The following is a 12,923-nucleotide window of genomic DNA, read 5'->3' as shown; positions in this document are numbered from 1 at the left end:
GTCCCTCGCAGATGTGCTTCTGGATAATTTTCTCAAAGAGCTTCCCAGGACTGAGGTAAGACTAACAGGCCTATAGTTTCCTGGGTCCTCCTTCCCCCCTTTTTTGAAAACGGGGACAACATTGGCCTTTTTCTAGTCCTCTGGCACCTTGCCAAAGCACCACGTAAAGCTTGCCAGGGGCCCCGCAATGACCTCTACTAATTCTCTCAGCACTCTGGGATGAATATCATCAGGACCTGCTGATTTGGATGCATCCAGTCCCACCAGGAGGTCCCTGACTAGGTCCACTCTGACCCTGGGCCTGGCTATGCCTCCCTTAGGACCATCAGGAATCATGATGGAGGAGATGACCTGGTCCCTGCTCAGAAAACGGAGGCAAAGAAGTAGTTAAATAAGTTAGCTTTGACATCTGGTGTGACCACCAGACTTCTTAGCGTATCCTGCAGGGGCCCTACATTACCCGGAACCTTCTTTTTACCCTCTATGTATTTAAAAAAAGGACTTCCTATTGTCCTTGATCCAGGTGCTAGTCCCAGTTCCATCTTCACCTTGCCCTTCCTAACAGTTCCCCTACAAACCTGAGCAATGGCTATATAGTCCTCCCTGGTGATGGCCCCTCCCTTCCATTGGGAGTATGCCTCCTTTTTAGACTTGAGATATTCCTGGATACTTTTTGTTAGCCAAGGGGGCTTCTGATCACTCTTGCTCCCTTTGACCCTTGTTGGCATTGCCACCCTTTGAGCTTTGAGGATTTTCTCCTTAAGGAACAACCGCTCTTCTTGGACTCCCAACTCCCCTTCCCTCTGGGACCTCAGTCGCTCCCTGACTAATCTTCTTACCTCATTGAAATCTGCCCTCCTGAAGTCCAGGGTTACTGTCTTGCTGCAGGCCTTTGCCCCCCCTGTGTTGGATGATGAATTCTAGTAGGCGATGATCACTGTTGCCCAGGTGATCAAGCACCCGCAGTCCCCTCACCAGGCCAGGACCAGGTCAAATAAGGCATTTCCCCTGGTGGGACTGTGCACCTCCTGGGTTATATGGAGGTCCTGTAACATGGCTAGGAACCTACGTGAGCAGTCAGACCTGGCTGACTGCTCTTCCCAGCAGATGTCTGGATAGTTTAGATCCCCCATGATGACCACATCCTTTGACCTAACTGCCTCTGTGAGCTGACCTGAGGATTCCCAGTCAAGTTCTTCCCCCTGGTTGGGTGATCTATAGTAGACCCTCACCATTTCCCCCCAACCCCCTTGTAATCTGACCCAGAGCACTTCAGTCTGCCCCTCCTCTAACCCAGTGCTGCTCGTCGAGAATGTGAATTACTCTTTGACGTAGAGTGCCACGCCTCCCTTTCCTCCCTATTCTAGCCTTTCTGTTCAGCCTATTGCCCTTGATGTTCATCACTCAGTCATGTGTTGGATCCCACCACGTTTTGGTGAGCCCCACTATGTCTGGGTTTGCATTAGCTATCAGGAGGGCAAGTTCCTCCTGCTTGTCTGGAAGTATGAGTCATGATCAAGGAAGCCGAAGCCCATCTCGAGACACCATTTCCAAAGCCACAAGTTGACCTCTCTGATGCAGTTTTCATGGTGTTTTCCTTAAAAGTGGTAGGTTAATCTAGCTGTATGTAGCTGTTTCTCAGAAGATTGAAAAAATTTTACTCTTCATTGCTTCTTCTACATTTAAATAGCATACTTTAACCTTATTTCAAATATGTGGGGGTTCAATTTCAACATCTCTCTTTATACACATGGAAGTAAGGCTCATCATCCTTGTGTTTTGGGTTATTGGTATGTGTGTGTGCGTATGCATTGTTATCTTGGAGTTCTCATTCTTATCATCACTTATAAGTAGGACTTGGTTTAAATCATGGGCCTAGCTCACAGCACAGTAGCTCCTTTAATCTTTGAGTTCTCCCTATGTGCTTCCCTTCCACTGATTGGCAGAGGGGCCCCATTCACCTCGCTGCTCACTCCTGATGGCTAGGAGGCAAAAACCAGTTTTAAATACACCACAGTTTCTGCCTCCCATCTAGTTAGCAGGAAGTGGCAGGGCCACCAGGGCCCCTCTGCCAAACATCAGCAGGAGACAAAAAATGCAGCATATTTAAAACCATGTTTTTTGCTTCCTAGGCATCAGGAATGAATCTGAGCCAAGGGGCCAATGGTGACCCTCTGACAATCAGCAGTGTGTGGTTGGGGGGGGGATACTCCAAGATTAAAGGAGCTGCCATACCATGAGCTGACCTCATGTTTTAAACCACGACCTGCTTAAAAGTATGGAATGTAGTAACAAAAACCTCGCAAATAAAAAATACACCAAATGAAAGTCAAAAGCAAAACATGGATAGACTTAAAATAGTTGCTGTCATCTCTTTGATTTAAGTGGACAGTCATGACAGACACTGACAGTAAAATGTTTTGTGCATAAGGGTTATTCACAATTTAACATCTCAAATTTAACAATAAATGGGACTTTAAGACAGAAGACTTCAATGTATAAAACTTAATGGTGAATTTCACCCATACAGAATACCAGTAAATAACTGCTGCCTTCTTTATCACCTATGGAAATAGGAAGCTTTGGTGGTGATGAATAACACAAGTGGAGGAACTTTGAGTTACAGTGGGAAGAACTTTTCAGGCATGGGATTTGACTAATATGCATTTTGATGGACTGTCAAGGAACAAAATGTGGGGTCTTATTCCGTTTATTCACTGATTTGTGTCCAGATTGAGGAGTTCTACGTGTAGCTACCACATTAAGCAGCAAAGCATGTGTGTTCAAACAAAATGTTTTGATTCCTCTTTTAGTTCTTGTAATTCTTTCATTCATGTTCTTTATGTCTGTCACTATTTTAATATCAGATATGCACATTCTCATTGGCAGATAATCTATTTAAGCTTCAGTCAATACAGTTTCACTATGCTATCTGTATTATACCTGTGCAGTCAATGGATCTTTGATGTAAGACACTGCCACTGAAATACTGGCTAAGAATTCAAAACTCTACCAGCTAAGAACTCAGGTCTAGCTTGGAAGTAGTCCTTTTTCCCAGGATTTGCTAGACATTTTCTGATCAAGAAAGTTTGGTTGAGGCCTTTTTGTTTTCTTTTTAATGCATAATTTTTCTTGAATTCAACAACCTGTTAATGAGACTGCATTCAGCGCCGAGTCTAACTAATACATAATTGTTGCTGATCAGCACATTTCAGCTTGGACATTTGAGTAAGTGGATTTCTGACTGCTCTTCTAGCTACCCATGTGTCCAAGTCTGTCTCAGTGTAATCTTCTGCAGGAATTATCTTATTTTCTCCAGTGTTGTGGGTTTTTCTTGCATCCATGATAAAGTGCAATCACATCATAAATTGACTGACACCTCAGGGCAGTACTGAGGTGCTTTAGTTAGGGACTAGCTGAATCACATAGGCCAAAACTATAAGTGTATAAGCATGACAGAGAACATTATGTGATGCAAAGTAGGAAGTCATTGGAGCTAAGTACAGACAGTCAAAAAGCCTGAGTATGAATTGATAAAATCTTTCCAGGTTAGTCTAAGCTGCATAGTTTGAATCCAGCAATTTGCACTCTCCCATTCCCAGCCTCTTCCCTTCACATACAGGGCAGGCAAATCACAGCACAGGAGCAACAGTGAGAGCTGCCAAGATACACTGTAGAAAGTGGGGGGAGGAGGGCTACCAGTCACTGGTCCCACACCTGCCATTTTTCAAAATCCTGGATTTGCTTATGATCCCAGCTGCAGAACAGAACACCATTTTAACAAAAAAAAAATCCCAAACAATTGCAAAATGGACATGCAACTAACAGACATGCAGATGAAAGACAAAGGAGACGTGGCTCCCCAATCAGTTCCCTTTGTGTTCATCAGCAGATCCCTATAGAACCTCTCTCTGTTTGGGTTTTCATGCAGCTTTGAGCTCTGAGGTCTCCACAGCAAATTCCACAACCATTTGAGTCTTCAGGCCAAGGTCTATATCTGTATGTATTCAAGAGAGTGATGTAGATCCTCAGCTTGTGTAAATTGTCACAGTTCCACTGACTGCAGGGAAGTTAATAGCATCAGTAGAAGTCAGGTGATATCAAGGAGCTATGCTAGTTCACACCAGTAGAGAACCTGCCCCAATATCTTTACTTGCAAGAAGCATATTGTTCCTCTAAAACACAGTATAATATTTGTTCCCTACAGCATTACATTCATATATGCAGCATGCCAGTAGCCTTTGCACATGCCAGTTAAATTGCATGATGATTACATGTGTGAAAATATATAACAACTTTTGCTTATGCAGCCTAAAACTGATGAAGTACAATGCTATGGAGGAAATGTGCAAATTGCTGGCATTTTTATTATTTGCCAGTATTAACTCTTTAGGTAAATACATGATACCATATTTCATCTAGAACAGGCTACATATACATCTAAATTAGCTTTAAAGTTAACTTTATGTGAAATGATAAAGTGCTTATCAAAGACATGATGACTGGAGAAGTAATAGAAGCCTTTCCCTTAACAAGCAGCTTGTGAAAAATTGTATATAGCCTTAAGGAAAGAAACGGCAAAGAGAGCATCTTAGTATGAGGCAACTTACTGTCTACTGGAAATGAAAAACAATGATAAAAGACACAGTGGATAACTCCCCTAGTGAGAAGATGTTTGATGTACTGGGGTCTAAACCTGAACACATTTTGAGAGCCTATGTTGATGATGGATATATTGTATCTGTCTCAGGGATACTTACATAAATATTATGAACTGAGGGAGGGAGGAGAGAGAATTTGGAAAGCTGGCAGAGAAGAGATAAAGGTTTTTACAAGTGCTAATAAGAAGAACGTGAAGGGAGGGGTGTGAATGATCAGTCACAAGGCTTATAATGGTATAATAATTGGCATTATACCAGCAGAGAGATAACACAGATTCCTAAACTGGGTTAATTTTGTCCAGCATCATGAATTATTACCCCTGATAGAATCAAATGTAAAATGCTACTTGTGTAAGTTACAGCAGTTTAGGGTTTGTCTTTCTGCATTTTTTCTGTAGTAGTCATGTGGTAAAAGCAAATTACCCATCACCTATTCCTTCACAGCCTAGCAGCTGCCTACTGTATGAATAACCCTGGGATAGCCATATGTCTGTCTGTTACTGATCCTGGCATAATTTACATTGGTATACAAAACTGCTTAATATTATCCTGGGTTATGTATGTATCTGTTTATGCCCAGTGAAAGAAGGACAAGAAGAATTAATAGAGAAGGAAAAAGGAAAAGTCCCAGGAATAGGAGAAAGGTAAAGGAGAAAGAAAAGAAATGGAAGAGGGAGACAAGAATGATGAGAAAAGATGGGGGCATAAGAAATAGGTGAGAGGATAAATTAGGAAGTGAAGGCACAGAGGGATCACAATTCCACCAATTTGTGAATATGTAATGGCATCAGACAGCTGCTGGTCAAGGGCCAACATTTTCCTTGGCTAAATGAAAAACAGTTGGCATCCTGGTATTTTTATATGAGATAAGAATCCAGTTAACAATGCTTGATCTTATGCCAGGAACATGCTATGGTTTGAAATCTTTAGCAGTCAATCAGGGCATACAATAAATAGTTTCTTTTATCCTTTTAATTGCAAGTCCTGCACCAAAGAATGCTTAATCCAGCTGCACATTTAGACTAGAATGAAATTCAGAGGGAGCTTAAGACAACTGCTTGCAATCAGTCTGTAAAATAAATTTTTCTTCAAGCAGAAACCTTTCCCTCAGATCAAAGAGCTGTACTCATTCCATGTTTTCAATCCTTTAAAAATAATTCAGAACATCAGGAACCATATTTATTTAATTTACCTGTTTATCTGATCGCCTTCAGGCAGACCTGGTTATGCCAATGGCACACCCACTTGCATTTGGCAAAGCCTGATATTACAGTGTTGCAGCATAATCCATTCTGTTATTCTCATTGCAGAAAGCAGCTTCTAATCAATAATAAGGGGATGGTTTTATCTTAATCATCAGTTCTTTACTCACAAATATGCAGAGATTTTTCCTTTCTTGTAGCAATATTTATGGTAAAATTAGAACATTGTGATTCCATTATTCCCTTTTTAATCACTGTGGAAGTGGCAGGTATTCTGGGTTAAATTCAGAACTGATTCTTCATTTAGTGTGAATTCTTTCTTCTCTACATTTGTAAGGATTTGAATCAGTGTAAATTATATGCCCGAGAGGGCTGTGATGACTGCAAGGTGACTAAGGCCTCTCACTAGATTTGTCAAGGTAAGAGTTTATGCTTCACTCTAGACGCAAGCCAAAGGCTGTCTTCGTTTAACCCAACTGTAAATAGGTATCTGATCATATGGCTTAGGAGTAATATACAACCTGATGTCATGCTAGCTGTGTGTGCTGTTGGCTACAGAAGTCACCACTGTGCCAGCACTGTATCCTACTGGGCTCATGGAGACTGTGGTGTTCCAGAGATCTACAAAGCAATATTCTGCTGAGGGCTATTTTATCTTCTACTTTTCCTTAGACTCCTGAGAATATGAATCTTGCCAGTTTTGAATGCCTTGCATGTTAGTGGAGCTAACAGCCTATAAAAGAGTCTTAGGGTTTCTGAATATAAATAAATCCATATAACTATCTAGTCTGAGTTCTGGTAAAACAGGACTGTGGAAATCTAAGTTAATGATACATCTCTTTGCAATTCACTCTGGGTTTCATGGAATTATTAACCTCACAAAAACTCTTAATTGCTTGTTTTTTAGTTTTAAATTGTAGCACTATTGTGGGCCCTATCTCACAGACCCTCCTCAGTCAAATGCCTTATACTTGGTTCATGTTGATAAAAGTACCACACTGATGGTATCTTAACGCTGGAATGACTCAAAAAGCAGCCTGCTCATAAGAAAGGTTTGCGAGAGTGGCTGCTGCGTTGGTGACATGAGAAAAATCCTCGCTTATACTGCAGTTCAGACCAACACTCTGGTATCAACTCAAAATTAAAATCATAATGAAATGTACCTGGATGTTTAAGAGTTATTCACATTGGAGTGGATTTGCATGTTCCAGCACAGTGCTTTCAAAAATATCAAACAGGGAGATGCAACAACTTGCCAACAATTCTCTGCTGTTGTATACTCGTCAACTTCAGTGAAGCGATAGTAGCAGGGAGGTCAGCGCTGCATATTCTTGTAATGCAGGTATGCAGATTCCAGCTTCCCCCAAGTTCAAGAATGCTTGGATGCAGGATTTTTGGTTCAGACCTTTTCCTATGTAGACTATGTATCACCATGTATTCACATAGGGAATTTGTCTTTACATGTATACAAATTTTGACATAGATAATATTGGTCACTGGAAATTTATCCCATGATTTTTATAAATTTGCAAAGAGGCTTTACCTAAAAAAAATGAATGTTCACCCACCTCTGTTATGATGTTTTTATATTTCTTACCAGTACACAGGGTATGAAATTCCATGAGACAATAAAGCAATTCATTTAAATTATGGGCTAAATATTTTTTCAGTGAGGAAAAAGCCACTGCTGAACTCACATAATCTGAATCACACTGTCTTCAGCTCTTGTTTCATAAATTAAGTCCTCTCTTTAAGTCTAAGAAGAAACAAGGGGCCGGAACGAACAGATAAGCTATCTACTGCATTTGATTTTTTGTAACATGTTGTGGTCAATCAGAATTGGCTTTTCTAATTGGACTTCCCATAAAATGTGCATAGCAGGATTAAGGCAAGGTGCTGATCACATTCAAATGAGCTTTGGTAGCAGTTTGTGTGAGTTCAATAGACTGCAGAAAATGAAAGAACTGCATTTGATACCACAAACTCTGCATTAAAAGCACGGTGCTTCTATTCCCCCCAGTGACTTTGATAAAGGTACAGCACCATGGTGACTGCAAGCATGTGATCACAACAAAAGTCTCGTATGACTCCCAGGGGCAACTCAGCATGAGTAAGCAATTCCAAGCACCAACCAAAGCTACATTCCAGTAAGAGATTATAGTTTTTGTCCAGCCTCGTGATTCCTGCCCCATGCTCTGCAACAAAGACATCATTGTTATCACCCCCTCTACATGAAGAGAGTTAATGAGCAGTGCAGTGAACAATGAATATTTCTTAGGGACTTTATTTACAATTATCTTTCTGTGCCATTTTCTATTTTGATTTTGTATGATGATAAGCAAGGGTTGAGTTGTATAACAGACAACAGGTAAACCGGACAAAGGGCTGATTTCCATCCATATCACCACAATGCATTTTAAAACAAAGCAAATTATTGCAGAGAAATTCCTACTTCCATGGCCTGAAAAAGCCCAGTTATTTGGGTTTTCTACAAGAAAACTGGTTAAAAAGGAATAACATTCACTCCCTAGTCCACAGGTAGGCAGGCAAGAGAGCTTTACCAGCTCCATTCTTCCATCAATATGTTAAAATAGGAAATGTTTCAGAGCCCTTTCACCTCCACTAGTAAAATAAGACCTTTTTTCATTAGAAGTTATAGAACATAAGTCTATGGTATTTTTTAATTAAAAATTTACAGCAAGCTGTAATACTCACTGTCTGAAGTGACTCCCGTTGAATCCAGTGGGAGTCACTTCAGTAGGGACAGGAATAAGCTCTTGGGTGGTAAGGTTTAAAGTAATGTAAATATACATAGAAAGATCTCATTTCCAATGTATTTCTTGTCACTTATGAAATTGGTTCTGCTTTTGCCTGCCTCTACTTTGGGTTTGCAGCTACATGGTCTTTGGGTTAAGTCCAGTAAAGGATTCCAGCACAGCTGAAGCTCCCAAATCCCAAACTCTGGAATCCAAACTCTGGAGGTGGCTTAAGCTTGTTAGGTGACTGCCCATTTCCCCAGTCACCTAGATTGCTGCTTGTGTGCATGACTAAACTTTTCCTGGTACTGGCAGCCAAAACCCAAGCTCCTGCTGAGGGCCTATGGAAATTAGGTATTCCTTTTCCTATTTCCCCAGAGGAGACTGTTCAAGTAAGTAAACCCTGAGAACATCTAATGCACAACAACGGGGTCAGGGTCCTTACAAACAGCTTTCCTTTAAAACACAGTCATTGAAAAAAGTGGGGTCCCTCTTTTAAGTACAATCCCACTGCTTAGTGCACATAGGAGATCTGGGCTCATTTCCCTCCCAAACTAGAGGGGATTAAAGTGCATATGCCCCATAAGAGTGCACTAGGTATCAAGCTTTAGGTTACTGGAGAGAATCCAATTCCTTTCCTATTGAAGCTGTGCCAGTGTACAGCAAAAAATTCAAGATTTGTTGTGAGGGAAGGGGTGAGAGAGTAGGTACAAGAAAGGGGATGGCTCTGTAACTTAGGCCCCTGCCACACATTACATATCTTACACAATTAACTGGATAATCGCACAATAATTTTAGAATGTGCACATGTGCAGAGTAGGACCAGCCACAAATACAAAATAATTATCATACCATAAAAATACCCATCCCACTATAAAAAGACCTGACTAGCTACAAAGTGCTTGAAAATGTGTGACAACATTGTAACTCATTTCTATCCAGTCTTACTTTGAACCTGTGGCAGGGTGTTTAATAGCTAAGGCATTCAGCTGGAAATGAAGCCCTGGGATCTAATTTCTGCTCCAAGGACTGACTTTTTATTTTATCCAATCACTTTTAATTTATAATGCCTGAGAAGTCCTGGGATCAGATGCCCATGTGAGGGTCCTAATCAGTAATCTCTCAATGAATATGAAACCTTTTAGTAGGGCCTGTGCGAAACAGGAGAAGAAATCAGTTTGTAAAACATCTTTTGGTTGTTTTAAATAATTCCCAACACATTACAGTCCTGATTTTCCAATGGGAAACCTAAGACCTATGGCCATACAAGTAAACAATGACACCAAAAACTGTAGTAAAAGAATACGAGCAAGAAAGGAAGGGGCCACTATATGCACAGAATATAACCAGTTACAGGAACTGTCCTAAATAGTCTATGGGGTTTGTAAGCATGGGATTTATTGTATCCGTTTAGAAGATTTTAGGCAAGTTGATAGCATTTATTGGAAACTTGTGAGGATGTGACCAGTGCTGGTTACCTGGGGCTGCCATAGATCCATCACCCAGTTAAGCTTAATTTCCAGGTAGATTTATCATATGTATCTTGTTTTAGAAGCTTAACTGCAAATCTCCATAATATAATATGGAATAATTTGAACAATCTCTGTTGAAAAAATTAAAAATATTTTACGAAATCAGTCATTTTAATCCTGAAAATTCCTTTTGCAGTTGCATGGTGTATTACCTCAGTGAACATAACTGGCTAACATTTTCACTGAATTTCCATAGTCACAATTTCACTGGCCATTGTATTGCTTTATTCACCTCTGCTAATCATATTATCTCCATTCAACAATTTCCACTTCTTCACTTGACAATGCTCAGTAACATGTGGAGAGATGGGTTTTGAGTAAATTAAACTGGGCTACCACTTGGCAAGAGTTAGTAGCATATTGAAATGGAGCAATTGGCACAAAAAGAATCGCAATCTAAGTGTTGGACTTTCAGGATGAAGTGACTGCCTCCCCATAGTGAAAAAAATATCGTCATATCTTGATTGCCCCACATTTACTAAGATCCAAATCCATAGGTGTTAGACAGGCAAAATTGCTTTTAAATTCGATGGAATATTTTTTGTACTGAAGCATGTATCCTTAAGGAAAAAATGTCTCTCTCTTGATAATGTTTATTGAACCAAAGAGTCTGAGTGCCAGTGGCTGCTGCACTTTCAGAAACAGCTTTCTTCTTGATTTAGTAATAGTAGCATTTTAGCTGTGTTTTTATTTAGCCATGTCAGAAGGTGGCTTTTGTGAGAAATGTGCTTAGTTCTTGATTAAAGCTAATTTTGTCCCAAACCTAAAGGAAACATTTTGATAGTGGAATGTTAACACTGAAGTGCAGGTGGATATTTTTATGCTGGGAGACCCTCAGATTTTGACTTTATCAAACAAAGTAAAAAGGTATTGCAGCTGGAGTACTGCATCCAATTCTGGGCTCCACAATTTTAAAAGGATGTGGAGAAGTCCAGAGGAGAGCCACACACATGATCAGGGGGCAGGAAAACAGGCCTTATGATGAGAGGCTGAGAGCAATGGGACTCTTCAGCCTGGAAAAGTGCTGGCTCAGGGGGCTGCCTATGAGTATATAAGGGGTGTAAATCAGGATCTGGGGAAACACCTGTTCACCAGAGCGCCCCAAGGTATGACAAGGTCAAACAGTCACAAACTCCTCCAAGAACATTTCAGGCTGGACATAAGGAAGAACTTCTTTACTGTCTGAGCCCCCAATGCCTGGAACAGACTGCCACCCGAAGTGGTGCAAGCCCCTACTCTGGACTCCTTTAAGAGTCAATTTGACTCTTATCTTGCTGGGATCCTGTGACCCCAGCAAACTTCCTGCCTCTGGGTCAGAGGGCTGGACTCAATGATCTTCCAAAATCTTCCAGGCTTAATGTCTATGAAATCTATGAAATAAGGTACTGTTGGTCTTTGATCAGATCAAAAAATCTGTTGTATATCATTATGTAATCTCAGGTGTTTCCATTCAGAAAGTCACTTAAGCATGTATATAAATTGAAGCTTTGGTCTATACACGTTTAATGAAAATACTCATATGCTTAAGGTCAGACATGCTTAAGTAGCTTCCCTGTTTGGGTCCTATACTGAGAGATATTTGTATCACTTAAATGTAATTATTTCTAAATCATACATAAATACAGTCTGTTTGTATAAAGATTGAGAGAGAAGAGACAATGTTCTTGTTTATGTCCAAGGGTCTTTCTTTTCTATCTGATTTCCAGAAATAATTTGTGTGAATTATAAAACAATGTACACTGGAAATATCTTTTTATTTTTTCTGCAGGGAATATGGGGAGGATAAATTGAATTGTGATGGTGAGTAAGTTTATAATTAAGTGATGGACTACAAATAAAGCAAATACTATCACATTCAACCAAGTTGGAAGCTTTTGCACTTTAAATTTAGTTTTTCTTTCTGCTGTCATTTTGCAATGCATCCTTCATTATCTGTGACTAGGTACCTTGATATTTGATATAGTAGGGACAAAATAAATATTTTCTTTGGAAAAATAAAATCAGAAAGCAACAGGTTTAGTTCTTTAAAAGAAAGGCTGTAGTTAACCATCCTCAAAGAAGTTTCTGAGCTGTTGGTAGAGGTACCATCCTGCAGCTCTGAGGAGGGATTGAAGATGCACTCCAGTTCATAGCACTTCCTATTGTTTAACTTTACTTAAATCACTATTCACATGCCAACAGTTTTGGATCACCCTTTTGTGATATCTAACTCTGTGCACTATAAAGAGACCCTTGGTGCCTAACTCAGAGTCATCTTAGGTCAGGTGCCAAAAATTAGGCATTGCAGCCCATCATCCCTATGTTCTTTATTGAACGTAGACTTTGGCTTCCTCTATGTCTTTGTTCTTTATCTGTAAAATGGGGACAATAGTAATTCCCTTCCTTGCTGGGACGTTGTGTGATAAATACACTGAAGAATGAAGACTTTAAGTAATGGGTACTATAGTAATGCTTTTCATAGAATAGTTATTACTTGTTTGAAATGATAGTAAAACTGTGCCGATTAGAAAAAATAAAGGTTGTACTGTTATTTCCCATAATACTGTGGAAGGAGCAATCTAATGTTCATAGAAATGACTATGCAAATTGTTGAAGCAAAATTTTAAGTATAGGTGCTGCCAATGCATGAACTCAGTTTGACTGAGAGTGGAAAATTCCATACAGGGCCTGGACTACCCTTTCTATGACCTCAGGAGCTGTCAATCAGCCCTGACCCACTTCCAGCTCTGAGCAGACTCAGTTGCTATGCAGATCTTATTGCAGAGCATTCCC

Source organism: Crocodylus porosus, unplaced genomic scaffold, assembly GCF_001723895.1.
Source record: "Crocodylus porosus isolate Cpor-Errol unplaced genomic scaffold, CroPor_comp1, whole genome shotgun sequence".
Classification (NCBI taxonomy): domain Eukaryota; kingdom Metazoa; phylum Chordata; order Crocodylia; family Crocodylidae; genus Crocodylus; species Crocodylus porosus.
Note: the sequence above shows the minus strand (reverse complement) of the source record.